This window comes from Sus scrofa, chromosome 4, assembly GCF_054392235.1.
Source record: "Sus scrofa isolate SSC_HxYL_T2T_F1_AM1 chromosome 4, Sscrofa_HxYL_maternal_Yorkshire_Landrace_v2.0, whole genome shotgun sequence".
Taxonomy (NCBI): domain Eukaryota; kingdom Metazoa; phylum Chordata; class Mammalia; order Artiodactyla; family Suidae; genus Sus; species Sus scrofa.
In genome coordinates, this window is record NC_139386.1 from 109,619,225 (window position 1) to 109,636,536 (window position 17,312).

The 17,312-nt window shown below is 42.5% G+C and overlaps 1 long non-coding RNA gene across 1 annotated transcript in view; it reads right to left on the minus strand.

Annotated features, from left to right (window-relative positions):
• Window positions 1-17,312, minus strand: part of LOC146404180 (uncharacterized) — a 59,862-nt gene that overhangs the window by 23,071 nt on the left and 19,479 nt on the right. Inside the window, exon 2 of the long non-coding RNA XR_014844442.1 lies at window positions 6,283-6,407. This is a non-coding gene — a long non-coding RNA (uncharacterized LOC146404180). The remainder of the gene's footprint in view (window positions 1-6,282; window positions 6,408-17,312) is intronic.

Genomic DNA, 17,312 nt, shown 5'->3' on the forward strand with positions numbered 1-17,312 from the left:
CAGCCGCCTGCCATAACCACAGCCATAGCAATGCCAGATCCGAGCCACATCTTTGACCTACACCACAGCTCACCTCCTCGCCAGATCCTTAACCCCCTGAGCGAGGCCAAGGCTTGAACCTGCATCCTCATGGATCCTAGTCAGGTTTGTTAACCACTGAGCCACGAAAGGAACTCTTCAAAGCCTCTTGCTCCAGCACCCAGGAGCTGGCCTACCTTCCAGGCTGGGCTCTCGAGAGGCCCTCTACTCCTGTCTGGGCAGGCCTGCTTCAGAGGGAGCTCCCCTTTCACTGATAGGGTGGCTGTGCAGCCTTTGTGATGAAGCTGTTGGTCATCAATATTTGAATAGAGGCCCCTGAACGGGGACATGCACCTGAGCTGCACCGTTGCAGGAAGGGCCTGTGTCCTCTTCGTGCTGCCTCTCTAACTCTGCCAGGAATTAACTGCCTAATCGTGGCCACCCAGTGGAGATCAGGTCAGGGAGAAGCCAACACCAGTCCGCCATCTGAGCGCAGACGGGCTATCTTGTTCTGCAGACTCTGAGCTATCTGATGGCGGCTGGGTGCTCAGCCAGCACGCGAAGCTGAGCACTGGGCCTGCCAGGGGCTTCTGGTCAATGTTCCACTAGCCTTAGGGACTGACTCGTCTCAACTGCATTTCCTCTAATAGTTAAAGTGAATTTCAGGAACTCTACTCAATATCTGTAATAACCTGTCATGGAAAAGAATCTAAAACATTATAAAAAATTAGAATGCCCATTGTGATGCAGCGGAAACGAATCAGACTAGCATCCATGAGGACGCGGGTTGGATCCCTGGCCTCACTCAGTGGGTCAGGGATCCAGTGTTGCCGTGAGCTGTGGTTGCCGATGTGGCTTGGATCCCGAGTTGCTGTGGCCGTGGTGTAGGCCGGCAGCTGTAGCTCAGATTGGACCCCTAGCCTGGGAACCTCCATATACTGCAGATGTAGCCCTAAAAAGCCAAAAAAAAAAGTTATAAAAAATATAACTGTATCATTTTACTATACACCAGAAACTAATACAACATTGTAAATCAATGATATTTCAATAAAAATTTAAAAATGAATAAACATTTTAAAATAAATAAAATGAATTTCAGGAGTCCCCTAATGGCTCTGTGGGTCTTGATCCAGCATTGTCACTGCTGCGGCGTGAGTTCAATCTCTGGCCCTGGAACTTCTGCATGCCTTGAGCAGGGCCAGACAAAGTAAAATGAAATGAAGTGAATTCCAGATCTGTCCCCAACGTGAGATAAGTATTGTCCTCATGGTGCCTGGACATTGCACTGCCACCCATGTTCTCATTGTCATGAAATTCTCGGACCAATACATGCCTGTGACTAGTATGTCAATAACCAGAGAGGCTGCTTCTCCATCCGAGATGCTTATTACTACACACTGACCTTCACGGGGGAGAGTGGGCATCTGGGGGGCCGTATTCCAGTTGTTTCTGCCTCTGGTCAACTCGAGCCAATAGAAAGGTGATTCAGACTTTTTCTTTCTCAGTTTCCAAATCTGTTAAATGGAGATACTTATCCCTGCTCTGTGAACCCTCTAAGAATTTGGTGGCAATAAACTAGGATCCCACATGGAAGGACAGCTGGAAAAAATAGGAAGTGTATAGAAATGAAGGGGGTGGTACAGTTTTAACCATAAAACTTAATTGCCTTGGATTCTCCTTATGCAGAACCACAGTTCACCTTTGCTCTGTTATGAGAAAAGGATGTATTAAATAATCGAACAGTGCAAATAATATATGAGGGATATGTAACCTACTTATGGGAATGATCAAGTTTCACCAACTTAGCAGTAGTCATTTACAAATTAAAAATTAACGAGCCTTTCCCTTGTGTTCTCTAAGGCAAGTCACTGAACATCTTGATTTAGCCACACTTGGCTCTTAGGATCAGAAACAGCCCTGGAAAGGAACTTTTAGCTTATCTCAGCCAAATTGTCATTTGACAGGTGACGAGACTGACTTCCAAGGATAAGTCACATGTCCGAGCTCTCTGTCCCCTGTAGAGCCAAAAATTAAACCCCAATCCACTGTCGGCTGTCATCCCACGCTGCCTCCTTTGTTGGCCTGGCTGATACTAATGTTCAAGTTGCACGGGAACAAATCCCATTCCCTCTGAGTGGGAACTTACACAGAAACAGACTTACCAGCCATGAGTAAAACAAAAGTAAGCTTCACCGTCGCTTCATGCTCTCCTCTGACCACCCACGGATCGGGACAACTAACAATACGTTTGTTAACTGCATTACCGTGTATCTGAATGCGTTTTATTAACTCCTTAAAAATCTTTTTCTTTTAAAAGCATCCCCTGTCTGAAAATTCTTTCCTTATCTCTTCACTTGATAACAGTTTTGTGATATTACAATCTAAACAGAGGAGAAAAAAGGTAATTTAATATTTTCTTCCAGAAGATTCTAGAATCGTTAATCAACTTTTAAAATTGTTTTTGATGCTTAAAATGTTTTCTTTTAACTTTCTAACTTGTTATTGGTAATTTCATGTAAATTTTTACGACTGTGTTCAACTTTGAGAAAACTTCTCTTGTCTCTATCATATATGAACTGTTACAAACACACTTGCTTGTGCTCTGCTTTAAGTATACACCCTATAAGTAGAGAAATTCTCTTAAATCCTGTTTTTCAGAATTCCCACTAAAAATAACAACAAAAGGGATTTGATTTTCTTTGTAATTGTATATAGGACAGTATCAGACATTTTCCTGATAAGGTAGAACTTAGTCGATTAGGTGTTGTGAGCAATGAATCATCTACTTGATAATTTTCCCCATCTTATGTTTGGAAGAATTCCCATATATTATTTCTGGCTTGATACATTTCAAACTTTATTTCTCTTCCATTCTTTTTGTTTTTGCTTTTTAGGACCCCACCCATGGCATATGGAGGTTCTCAGGCTAGGGGTCTAATCGGAGATACAGCTGCCGGCCTACACTAGAGCCACAGCAAGGTGAGATCCGACCTGAGTCTTCAATCTACACCACAGCTCACAGCAATGCTGGATCTTTAACCCACTGAGTGAGGCCAGGGATCGAACCCGCAACCTCATGGTTCCTAGTCAGATTCGTTTCCACTGTGCCACGATGAGAACTCCTCTTCCATTCTTTTAAAAAGATTTTTATTTTATTGAAGTAGAGTTGATTTACAACGGTGTGTTAATTTCTGCTGTTAATGAAAATGACTCAGTTATATATATATACATTTTTTCATATTCTTTTCCATTACAGTTTATAACGGGATATTGAATATAGTTCCCTGTGCTATCCAGTGGGTCCTTATTGTTTATCCACCCTATATATAATAGTTTGCATCTGCTAATCTCAAACTCCCAATCCATCGCTCCTCCCCTTCCCCTTGGCAACTGCAAGTCTGTTCTCTACATCTGTGAGTTTGTTTCTGTTTTGTAAACAAGTTCATTTGTATGGTATTTTAGATTCCACATAGAAGCAATATCATATGTATTTATCTTTGTCTGGCTCACTTCACTTAGTATGATAATCTCTAGGTCCATCCATGTTGGTGCAAATGGCATTATTTCATTCTTTCTTATGGCTGAGTAATATTCCATTGTGTATATATACCACATCTTCTGTATTCATTCATCTATCATTGGACACTTAGTTTGTGTTCATGTCTTGGCTATTGTAAAGAGTCCTGCAGTGACTACTGGGGTGCCTGTATCTTTGCAAATTAGAGTTTTCGCTGGAAATATGCCCACAGATGGGATGGCTAGTTCTCCCCCACCCTTCATATAAATCTGGTGCTGGCGCTAAAGGACATGTTCATATTTCCATGTGACCCAAGCTCTGTATCTGAGAACTAAGACAGTGAGAGAGTGGGCACAGCAGGTGATAGGAGTGTTTCAGAAAGTCATTCCTCTCTGGGAGGGCTGGAAGTAACACAACTATACATGGATGTGATGTGACCCACACAAACATATCTTCATAAACCCAGATGAAACGTATCCTTCACTCACCTTCCCCTTAACTAGATTCCAAAAATGGCTGGGTCCCTCCAGTGTTATCCCCCCAGAGATATGTGAGAGACTGGGTGACTGAGTGAGAGAAGCAGTATTTTCAACGGCAGTACAAATGTACTACTTTGGCAAATTTTACAAAAACCTAAGACCAGGGGAACACTTGGCAAGACTCTTACTAGAGCTATGGAAGCTGCCAATGTCAATGGGAGGTCCTGAAGGTTAAGGTTCCTCGACTTCATGGTGAAGGGAGGTCTCCTGTTCATGGAAAAGAAAGAGCTGCAGCTCTCAGCACCCTGGACAGGGTGGGACATAGGTTTACAAGGTTGGAAGTGCAGGTGTTGTCTGGGCAAACTGAGAAGCAAAGAGTCTTCCAGGTCTGGTGAAGGGAGGGCTGACAGTTTCATCTGCAATTTCAGCAGACACAGCTGCAGTAGCACAGTCTGAGTATCTGCCCATTACACTGGGGTGCTCAGGAGAGAGATCTGTTGGTGCCAACTCAGTGTAATCGTGTCATCCATCCATGGCAATCCATCATTCCTGGGCCAAGCCACCCATGGAAAAGCAACCTAGTAATCCCTTGAAATGATGTCACTACAAACCCGTCCCTCTTGTTATAATTTAAACATAGCATTTGCTGAACCTTTCCACAGAAAAGAAACTCATGGACTTGGAGAACAGTCTTGTGGTTGCCAAGTGGGGGGTGGGGGGATGGATTGGGAGTCTGGGGTTAATAGATGCAAACTATTGCATTTGGAGTGGATAAGCAATGAGATCCTATTGTGCAGCACAGGGAACGCTATCATGTCACTTGTGATGGAACATGATGGAGGATAAGGTGAGAAAAAGAGTATATATATATATGTGATTGGGTCACTTTGCTGTATAGTAGAAATTAACAGAACACTGTAAACCAACTGTAATGGAAAAAATAAAAATCTTTTAAATACAGCATTTGAATCTAAATTTGAATGACTGCATCATAACAAATATGTATGTCCATGGCCATCCATAATATAAGGGGGAAAATCTCATTAAAGGTGACCAGAGGGGGAAAATCTCATTAAAGGTAAACTTCTCATGGGGGGCTCAGATCCTACACAAAGGGTTGTTGTCCTGGGGTCTCTTTCTAATTTATTCTAATGGTTTGTCCTACAATATGAACTTGAAGAAAACGATTCTGATTTTTTACAAAGTCTGTTTTTAAACTTTGGATGGTACTCAGACGGTTAAGGCAATGCATCCCTGCTTTTTCTCCTGTTTTCCATTCTTTCTTAAAAAAATTATTATTATTATTTTTAATGGCCATGCCTGCAGCATTTGGAAGTTCCCTGGCTGGGTATTAAATCTGAGCTGTAGCTGTGACCTATGCCATTTTGATTAGAGCTTTCTAATCAAAAGACATCAAAAATGACAGTTCTGTTATGCTAATTGGGTGGAAGGAGGGGGCAGATATACAGCATCCAATGAAATTTGCAGACATCTTGCAGAGACTGTGTGCAAATATGCCAAAAAGAATCTATTATGGAATCTTTACATATCTAAAGTATGAGGTTTTTTCCCCAGGGCAAAATACAGCGTTTATGAGTTGTTCCTGAGTGAAAAGCAAGAATTCTGCAGTGGCTATCTGGGGCCAACCCCAGTGATGGCAGAATGGGCATATGAACTTTCACCACAGTTTGATATACGGAGAACATGGACACTGAGAGAAAGGAAGGGTGCTTGTTTTGGGTGGATGGGGGGCTGTGGATTCTGCTCAAAGGAGAGCGATCTTTGAGAATAGAGCTAGTCCTAGAACCCAGAGGGCTAGGGTGGATATATAGAGCCCAATGACACTCTCTGAGCCCCAGAGCGAGGCCATGCCTCAAGTCCAAGTCCACCTTCGGACTTTTCACGTACATGAGCCAGTTTCATCGCTGATGTGCTCAGGCCAGTTTGCTTCGACTTTCTGTCACTTGCAGCTGAGAGTCCAGAATGACACAAAGAGAATCAAACAAGGCAAAGAGGGAGTCCCTGGATCCACCACAGATCAGAGTGGGGTCAGGTGAAGGAAGCTGTGCAGAGGGTAAGCGTCTGTTAGGGCTTCATCGGGCAGCCCAACACTGTCAAGAGCAGCCTGGTACCCAGACAAGTAGGTTCGGGGCAAACTGCTGTGAGTGTTAACACCAGCTCCGTTCATTGATAAATCTGAGAAAGCCATTGAAATATTAAACCTAGGTCTCCATTTTTCCATCTATAAAATGGGACAAGATGACTTACCTCAGCAATTTGTTGTGAGAATTAAGTAGGATGATGCATGTAAAACCCTCACTCGGAACTTGGCAGGTAGCGCTCCCTTAACTGATGTGAGTTCCTGGCACCACAGAAAACAGGTATCAAAGCGGCTGCAATAAAAACATCCAAAGTGACTACGGACATTCCTTGGATTTTCCTGTCTCCTGGCTGCTTTTGACTTTTATCTCCTTTGCTATTTCATCCTAGGAGTTTCCATTGAAAATAATAATAGTTGCCATCATTTAAACCTATGTATTTTTCCTGTGTGTTACATACACTGCTTGTAATGCTGACAGTAATAATAAAGTGGGTGGCACCATGTCACAGGTGAGGTGAGATAAGTAACTTCTTTGTACTATTAGCATAGTAGGCAAAACCAAGGAAGCATCTAGATGCAGCGGGTGGGGGAGGAGAAATCCTAAGGCCCCTATTGACCATTGTAATTTTTCTTTCTCGGGAGAATTATGAAAGACACCTTGTTGTTTTGAATTTGTAACTAAGGAACCCATACGTCTTTCAATAGGAAAAAAAATGGAAGCTGACCCAGTGAACACCGGATTGAAGGATGTATCCAGTTACAGTTCTTACTGCGATATGGGTAAGAGAATATTCTTGAACTTCACACAGGCTGATCCCAAATTAAGCTTTCAGATGGAATTCAAAAGGAACAGTCAGAAAATGAGATTCCTGCTAAATGGACCTTTCTTTCATTACTACAAAAATACGGAAATCAAGCCCAAACATCCACTATAAGTATCACCCACCCCTCCCTGCACCACCCCACTCCAATTGAATTTTCTTTTTTAATGTGCTTGTTCGATTCTGGCTAGCAACACCATTTTCATTAGGACATACAGGAAACAGTTTTTGTTCCTATAGAAACATAAAAGTTGCAAAGACGTGTCTGAGGATGTTTGCTGCAGCCTGTTTGCAAGAGGGAAAACAAAGTGTCCTTATTTGTGGTGTCCAGTAACAAAGGGATTATTTAATAAACCCACTCTGGTTATTAAATAAACCTGCTCTGGTCCAGCTAAAAGGAACAGCAAGACTTTTATGTACATACCCGGGGAAGTGTGGACCATATAACCATACATTTGAAAAGTAAGTGAAAGGTAGAATGATATTTAGAATATAATCTCATTTATGGAGGAAAAAAAGGCAAAAGCAAAGAAACTATCTGATGGAAAAGCCTAGAAGGAAGAACACTAACCTGTTATTAGTGATGATTGGGTTTTTCTTTGGAATGGGTCACAGAGGACCTTGAATTTTCATTTGAAACATTTCTATACAATTGTGAGGCTTAAAAAAAATTTTTTTACAATGAGCCAGATTTATTTCTACAAAATAATATCAAAAATATCAAAAAATATATAAAGATTTTTATAGGGAACTATACCCAATATCTTGTGATAACCTATAATGGAAAAGAATCTGAAAAGGAATATATATACATATATATACATATATATATATATATATATATATATACACACATATAAATATTATATTGTAAAAATCTGAACAGGAATATATATAATATTAAAATATACATTAATTCAACTTTTAAACATCTTTTTTTTTTTTTTTTTTTTTTTTTAGGGCCACACCCGTGGCATATGGAGGTTCCCAGGCTAGGGGTCTAATCGGAGCCATAGCTGCTGGCCTATGCCACAGCCACAGAAACGCAGGATCTGAGCTGTGTTTTGCGACCTACACCACAGCTCACGGCAATACCAGATCCTTAACCCACTGAGCGAGGCCAGGGATCGAACCCTCAACCTCATGGTTCCCATTCAGATTCGTTTCCACTGAGCCATGATGGGAACTCCAACTTTTAAAAATCTTTATATATTTTTAATTTTTATTGAAGTAGTGTTGATTTACAATGTTGTGTTAGTTTCAATACAAGTGTTGCATTGCGTTTCAAGTGTCCAGCAGTCATTAAGTTTTATATATTAATACACACACATATACATAAAACTGAATACATATATAAAACTGAGTGTATATATATATAAAACTGAGTATTTATATGAAACTGAATATATATATACAAAACTGAATATATATATATAACTGAATCACTTTGCTGGATACTTGAAACGCAACACTTGTATTGAAACTAACACAACATCGTAAATCAACTATACTTCAAGAAAAATTTAAAAATATATAAAGATTTTTAAAGTTGAATTAACATCACATTGATCAATACCTAAGAGGACAGGCTAAGCTATTAAATGATATTAAATGACATTGTTGTTAATACCAGCCATACTATTCTATGGCCTCTGTCTTGTGCCTATCTGCATCTCCCAGGGTTGTTTTTCTAATCGCTGACTTTTTAAGAAGTTTGCCCCTCATCTAACAGAGGCTGGGCTGACCTGCCGGTTCCTCCTTGGCTCACGTCCTCTGTCCTAACTCAGAAAGATCCAGGCCGGGGGGGTGCAGCTGCTGGGTGATTTCCCACCTACAAAGTTTCCGTAGCATGTCTACAGTCTTCACGAGGAATTCAAGGAAGATTAAATGAAAAGAAGTGCTTCTTGCGTAGTTAAACCGCTTCCTTTACCTCACCCTCTAACATTTCTTTTGCATCTGCCTCTTGCCAAGCACGGTGACAGGCAGGGGGGGACACAGACTCTCTGCTCAGGGCACTCAAAGCATTATTTTTTTCATACTATGCGTTTCACATCTGGTATCCAGCTTACGGTCATAAGGCATCTCCATTCGGACTAGAACTAGTTTAAGTGCTCAATAGCCATGGATGGCTGATGACTACCATATTGGACATGGCAGATCTAAAGAGAAGATGGGCTTATAAACAGAGCATTCTATATATATTAAAAGCTCCCATAGGTTGTATCTGGGATGTAGTGGGTGACAGACCTCACTCCTGGGGCAGGGTGGAGGGGAGGATGTGTGGAGGAAAAGGTCATGGTCAAGGAGGGCTTCCTGGAGGAAGCAGCACATGCCCAGAGGTAGTAAGATGCATCATGGGAAGGCCAGGTCTAGAATGTGGAATAGGCGGCCTGAAGATGGGCTCAGTGGCTTCAAATGATTCAGTGTGAGCAGGGCTCAATGCTTGTTTGGTGACGATAGCTTTACAAGTGATTCTGAAAAACAGAAGTAAAAAAAAAAAGTGAAACCTTTAGTACATAGGAATGAAGTGGAAGGGAAGGACAGAAGAAGGGCCAGCAGAGAGGGAAGCTTTTCTATTCAAAGTTGGGGTGGTCAGAAGATGGGAAAGTTGGGGAGCACAGTGCCAAGGCAGTGCCTGGGTAGCGGAAGGCAGTCTGGACTTCAGTCCCTGCTCAGCCCCTCATCTAAGCCCTTGGTGGAGTGTGTGAAAGGCACCACCACCCCTGGCAGCCCTCTGCTGTTCTGCCATTCTGCACCCTCGCTAGTCGAAGTATTTCACCACCTTTACTTAAGAACAGGTGCACTGGAGCCAGCTGGAGGACGTGATGTTCATTTTTTTTTTTAAACAGAGTTTGTACAAAAGCATAAACTCCTACCTGTGCCTGAGCCCTGCTTCGTGCCACACAAGGCCAAGTGACATAGATAGTTCATGCCTTCTGGGGGCTCAAACACTAATGAGAAACCGGCACTGCCTTTGAAAGGGCACCTATGCCTGCAGGTCTGGAGAATGAACCTGACGCATGCTCAGCTCATGTCCACGCTGTGGCTATCTCAGCAGGACACCTAGTCACCGTGCGACCTTGGACAAGTCACCTTGCCTCTTTGGGCTTCCTCCCCTCTGTGAAAGGAGTGGTTGGGACAGATGACAAAGCTCACAGGCATCACGATTAGGGATCTGCAAAAAACTGGAGCAAATCTGCACTCAGCAAACTATGCCCTAGCCTCTCCCCACTCCAACCTTCATCTCCTGCCCCCAGTGACACACAAAAACCTGAACACTTTGTCCTCCCAACCTCTCCTGCACAACCTGCTAGCTGAAACCCAGGAAAATCTGGTTTCAGATACGTATGTCCTTATGCAACAGTGCTTTCTCCCCAGTTTACGCTGCTGGTGCTTTAAGAAACACAATATTGGTAAAATGGATTATGCTTGAAAAGATTCCTAGGAACTGAACAGACCAGTTTGGTTAGAAGGCTGAGGCACCTTCTCTAAGGGCCTGGCCTCTCCCTCCTGCTCCCACCCCCCCACTGGGATGCAGTGGATGGCAAGCCAGGAGTCAGGCTGGGTCACAGGACGAGAAGTCTGAACTGGCTGAAGCTGCCTGGGACAGCTCGAGCGTATCCATATGCCTTGGCTCCAGCTCACTGGGGCTTTAATAATGCAATAATAACCAGCTTCTAAAGCACACAAAGGCTTTTGGAAAGCTGGAGATAAAAGCGACTTTGTTCTGCTCTTGCCCAGTACAGTAGACATCCATAGGTGTCCCCACAGAAACTGGCCACTTGGCTGTCACTGTTGTTGGAGGTCCCCCCACCCCACCCCGCTTACTGAGAAGCCACAGATAGCTTAGAACGAACATGGCATCGAGAAAACGCATTTGAAAGAGAAAGCAGCTGAGAGAGGAGCACATTGGAAAGCGGGGTGTGCTTTCTGCTGAGCTCTTCTCTTCCCCAAGCCTGTTGGTCCCTGCAGGATGCTGTATCCACTTCATCAAAAAGTCATCGCAGGCCCAGTGTGAGCCTTAATGCAGTCAGAGCGTGGGCGGCTGCCGAGACAAAGCCATTTCTCCTCCGTGCTCCGCATTTGGGCTGCATCGTGCCTGCGGTGTGGGGAGGGGGAGGGGCAGCCCGGCACCTCCCTCTCCCCACCCTACAGCCCTGCCTGCCCCCATCGTCCCTATCCTTTCCCTCCCACTACCCCATCACCCCCTCCCAAAACACACACACACTCACTCACACACACACACACACACACACACGAGAGTTAATATAGCTGGCTTCTTCACTCCTCATTGGTTTTTCACTTTACTTTTATGCAGGGTCCAAACCAAGAACTGGGCTGCAGATGGAATCACCCAGACTGCCCCACCTATGCCTCTTAGATTAAAGAATAAGAAACAAAAGGCCAGAGAGCAAAGCAATGGGGCCAGGGAAACACAGCTGGTGCCATGTTGGAAACTACTAATCCATCTGCTTATTGCCATGTTTGTGCAACAACAAATGCTTTGTTCATAACCCAAATTGTCATTTCAAGGAAGGTGGATCCTGTGAACTGTATAGGGCATAGCTTATTGATCTAAACAGTGTTTGGGGCTTGGGCAGGCAAATCTGGGAATGGCAGCTAGGGCAGAACTGAACAATCTTGCCTAACAGAGCAGGAGGAATCTGGGAAGGAGGAAGAGGAGGCAGGAAACTAGACCAGGAGGATGGGTTGAAAAAGAGACCCCTGGTGGCTGTCCAGCAAAGGAGGGCTTTACGGAGCACAATGTCTGGTTGTTTCTTCTTTCTAAATTGTGTGCGTTGAGGTGTGCAATATGCATTTCCTCGTGAAACTGTCAGGAGATTCTCCGCTGCTCATTAATGTGATATGAGTGGACGGGGCAGGGGGGCACATTTAAAGAGCTGATGAGATCTGGGTCCATGGTGACGTGGTAGGAAACTGCGACCTGCTGCAGAGGCTGGTTGAGAGGAAAAGGAGACAGTTGGACATCTGTGTTCTACGTGGCAGTCCACAGGGCCCAGCAGTCCTTGTCGTCACGGGCCCGTTGAGAACTGAGCATGCATGGGTGTACACATGGAGGTCACAGCACTGACCTCAGAGCTCTTGCCAGTCCCTCAGGAAGAGGTGGAGCACTTTCCACAGCTGTGCGCCAGGCCAGAGGTCTTTGGCTCTCTTTCCTAGCTTCTAGGCTGAGTGGAAGCCCCCCGCAGTCCATCCTAATCAGCAGTGCTGCCTCCCAGCCACTGGCTGCTTCCCTGTTCTGCTCTTGGCCATTCGTTACCCATAGATGCTCAATCCATCATGGTGGGCCTGGGACAAGCGTGCTTCAATGTTGGAATGTCTTCCAAGACCTTCATGATTTTTCAACCACTATACATACCAATGGTATCTTTTATGTTCCAAACTGCTGAGGTATCCTATTGTCTATGGGATCAAGTCTAAAGTCCTCATCCTGTTTTTCCAAATTGTGTGCTTACTGGCCTTAAGCTACATTTGTGAAAATAGCAATTTCATTCATTCCCTTGCCAAACACCAATTTCACTTATTTAAAATGCAAGGTGTTCTAGTCACGTTTACCTCCCACCTAAAAAATTAAAATCCCTTTCCACCCTTCCCAGAGTAGTCCATGAGAAATTCAGTCTTTGTACTGCCATCCATGCTGATGTGGGCTCTTGGAATTCTCTTCCCCTCCACTCTTCTTGGTTGAATCTGCTTCAGCTGAGCTTGAACATTGCAAGGAACAGCCTTCCAAAAAATCACCAGGAAAGAAAGGTTAAGGAGTGGCTGTAAGGCTGCATACACCTAGCTTTGGACTGCAGGTGACAAGACTTGAAGTTCCAAGGTGGCTTCAGGAACTGGCTGCCCCACTTCTCTTGTATCAGCAACAAGGTCTCTTTTTTCCTTTACCATTGCTACTTATTTACCCTCTGTTTCCTCATGATTTTGGATTACACACAGCTCTGACTTGCCCTGAACTCTCCAGCCCCACCTTTACCTGAAGCTAATGCCTGAGGCAAGTCTTTTAGCGACTGCTGGTAATGACTGATCTCCCATTACAGTTTCCCAATTTTAGATTTCCAAAGGCAATCTAACTGACATAGCTTATCTTTTTATGCGGGTCCATGGCAGAGATCTCAGATTGCTCAAGGAAGAACTGCCCTTGATTCAGCTTCCTTTGGCAGTCAACTTTGGCTAGTGGACAAGGGTCCAGGACATGAGTGGGGACTGGAGTTGGGGGGTTTCCACATGGGCACCTTTAGGTGTGAGCTGGCACACCTCTGTTACTACACTCTTAAAGCCCAGCTCAGGTCATATCTCCTCTGTATTTCTCTTTTCAATTACTTCCTCACTTATTCTGTACTTACAATAGTATATTTTTAGTTATCTACCTTTGCCTGTGCCTTTGTCCCTTGTCACCCAGATGGTAAGTAGCTTAAGTTCTGAGACTCTTAAAACAGATGCCAGAGAACCTTAAAATCAAGGCTAAATGAATGCCCAATCTGAATTCTTAGAAGCATTATGATTTCAAATATTCTCTGCCGATGTCCCTGGAAATCACGGAAACATTTAAAGAATTCCAATCTTTTAGAACTTACATCTGTTTCCCAGAATATCTCATATTTAGATGTGTCATGAAAATCCCATGTCCCAATTTTTGAGGTTGAAAATATGGCTACAGTGTTGATAAGGGATAGGAGACCTCTCTAAAGAGGGTGACAGAGGGCAATTGACATATTGGAGAAATTGGACTTGGTGACTCTGGCTATAGGGGAAAAGGAAAAGTCATATCTATTAATAGACACGCCGATGTTTTTGGCTTGGGTATTTAGATGGGAAATGGGAATTGTAAATTTAGAAAACTGGAAGAAGATTGGATAAGATCCATATTTTATAGACCTTCAAATTGAGTCAATAAGTATTTATTTAATACCCATTCTATGCCAGGCTCTGGTCTAGGGCTGATGACATCAAGGTGAATCTAAGACCCGGTTCCTGCCATCAAGGTATTCTGCCTGGAAGAGGAGGGATCTATGGAAATAAAAAAGTTATAATACAAGTGTGGTAAGTACTATAATGAAGGGAGATCTGTGCAAGATAAAATGATGGCCCAAAAGAGGGAATAACAGATTTCTTGGAGAGGTCATAAAAATCTTAAGAGGAGAAAACACTTGAAAAGGGTCAGTCAAAAGGATGACCAAGGGGTTAGGGAGGGCATTCGTGCCATCAGAAATACCACTTGAAATATCTTGGATACATTCAGAGGAGTGATAGGAAATGAAGCAAGGTCAGTTGCTTACAAGTCAGGCTAATGATTTTTTTTTATTTTATTTTACAGAGAAAAGGGAGTCATTGGAGAGTTTTAGCATGGAAGCAAGGAGAGCAGATTTGAGGTTATGAAATGATCACTCGAGAGACTGGCGAGGAGGTTATTACAATTGTTCACGAGAGATGAGGAATTCTTCATCTTAGGGAGCTGCAGTGGTGATGGAGAGAAATGGAGGCTGGAAAGACATCACAGAAATAGAATGTATAAAACCTGGTGACTCACTGGATGGATGGGATAGGGAAGAAGGAGGAGTCTTGGGTAACTGGGCCAACGTTGATAATAATAACAAGACCCAAAAATACAGAAGTTGGTTTTGGATAGACTGATCATCTCTACTAGACTGCTGTTTCTTTAAGAACAGGGACTATGTTTTATTCACTGTCACAGTACCTGTGCCTAGCACAATATATTGAATGGCTAGTGATTAGAGAATTTTGAGCATCGGAGTTCGAAATGTCTGAGGGGTGTCCAGGTGGACACGTCTAGAACTTTGCTTTTAAATTCAAGAGACAGATCTAAACTAGAGAGACATATTTGGGAATCATCTTATGTAATGATGGGTGAGCTCATCCAGGAAGACCATAGAGGGAGATGACAAGAGGGTTGAGGATAGAATGTTGGGTAACGGCAATTGTTAAGGGGCAGGTTGAAGGAAGCAGAGGAGCCATTTTTAAAACTAGGAACATGGTATGATGGACACCAAAGTGCAAAGAGTATTCAAAGCCTGGGAGAGGTCCACCGTATCAATGGCCATCAAGACGTTAAAGCTCCCAGATAGTGTCAGTTCAGCCATTCCAGCTAACTGGTTTGGTTCTGGCCTTGGAATCACTGACTGCCTTCCCATCAAAACCAGTCCTTCCAGGTATAGTCCCAGCCCCATATAGTCTCCATTTTCTCATCCAAGGAGCCATAGTGCTAAGTGACCGAATCTGTCTTACTTTTTACATGGTGCTGTCATGATGGTTAAGTGAGATAATGTGTCAGCAGCTCTCAAAATTGTTTGGTTTCAGGACCCCTTTATACTCTTCCCTTTCCCTCCCTCCCTCCCTCCCTCCCCCTCTCTCTCTCTCTTTCTTTCTCTCTTTCTCTCTCTCTCTCTCTTTCTTTCTTTCTTTCTTTCTTTCTTTCTTTCTTTCTTTCTTTCTTTCCTTCCTTCCTTCCTTCCTTCCTTCCTTCCTTCCTTCTTTCCTTCTTTCCTTCTTTCTTTCTTTTTCTTTCTCTCTTTCTTTCTTTCTCTCTCTCTCTCTTTCCTTTTTAGGCCTCACCTGAAGCATAAGGGTCAAATCAGAGGGGCAGCTGCCAGCCTACACCACAGCCACAGCAATGTGGGACCTGAGCAGAGTCTGTGACCTACACTGCAGCTCACAGCAACACCGAATCCTTAACCCACTGAGCGAGGGAGGCCAGGGATTGAACCCGTGTCTGCATGGAGACTAGAGATTTATTTCTACTGTGCCACAACAGGAACTCCCAACACTCTTAAAATTTATCAAGAACCCAAAGTTTTGTTTAAATATATCTGTCAATATTACCATATTATAAATTAAAACTGGGAAATTAAAAAATTAACTCATTTAAAATTAGTAATAACAAATCATTATGTTAATATAAATTTTATGAGATATCACTATATTCTCAAAAAAAAAACTTAGAGGAAGGATAGCATTGTTTTAGTTTTGCAAATCTCTTTAATATCTGTCTGAATAGGGACAGTAAATTCTTGGACCTTTTTCTGCATTCAATCTATTGTGTTATCACATGCCATGCAATCCTCTAGAAAATTTTACCATATTCCTGTGAAAGGATGAGAGCTAAAAGGGGAAATAACATCTTGGTATTTTATGAAAATAGTTTTGTCTTTGAGGACTCCTGAAAGCATTTCGGGAAAACTTAGGGATCCTCAGAATATACTTTGAGAATCACTGATGTATATGAATGCACTTTGGAAGTTAGAAAGTCCTACAAAGGTATTATGATCACCCTGAAAATATACTCTGGGAATCATACAGGAAGCTCTCTCATGGGGCCGTAATTTGCCCCCAGAGAAGCATTATGTATGAGTAACCACAGCCCCCATACTTAGGCCATGATAAAGTTTCCAGCCCAGATTTTTTACTTTCTCCTTCCTGAAAATTAAATGAAAAAATGTAAATGAAATTGCTATAAAAATGTAGGGTGTTAATTCAAACTAGGTTGTTTTAAGTTAAGTTCTTGTTATCCTCAGACCAACCACCTAGAAAAATAAATTAATTAAAACACACACACATATATATGTAAATGTGTATATACCTCTATATCTCTCTCTGTCTCTCTCTCTCCATCTGTCTCTCTCTCTTCTTTTCAGAGAGAAAACAGAGGGAGAGAGAGAAAGAGAAAGTTAGAAAATATCTATTTAACACAAAAGAAGGCAGTAATGAAGGCGTAGAGGAATTTTAAAAAATCTTTAAGGCATAATAAAAAAAATAGCAAAGGACAAATCAAATCCTATCTTATCAGCAATTACTTAAATGTAAATAAACTAAAATACCAATAAAAATCAGTGGCTCAAAAATGGATGTAAAGAGTTCCTGCTGTAGCACAGTGGATTAAGAATCTGACTGCAGCAGCTTGAGTCTTTGCAGAGGTGAGAGTTTGATCCCTAGCCCAGTGCAGTGGGTTAAAGGATCAGACGTTGCTGCAGCCGATTCAATTCCTGGGTCATGGGTGCGGCCATAAAAAAAAAAAAAAAAAAAAGGATCCAAAACCTCAGTCCAATTATATACTATCTCCAAAAGACCGACTTTATATTCAAAGATACAAATAGATTGAAAGTAAAAGGATGGAAAAAGATATAACATGTGAAAGAGAGTGGGAATGGTTCTATTAATATTAGGCAAAAGAGACTTTAAGATTAAAATTCTTATTAGAAACAAACAAATACACTTTACAATAACAAAATGTTACAATAATAAGTAGAAACTAGTGAAAAATAGAATAAAAATGCGTTAGAGAAAAATCAGTGAAATGAAAGTTTGGTTCTTTGAAGATCAACAAAACTTACAAAACTGTA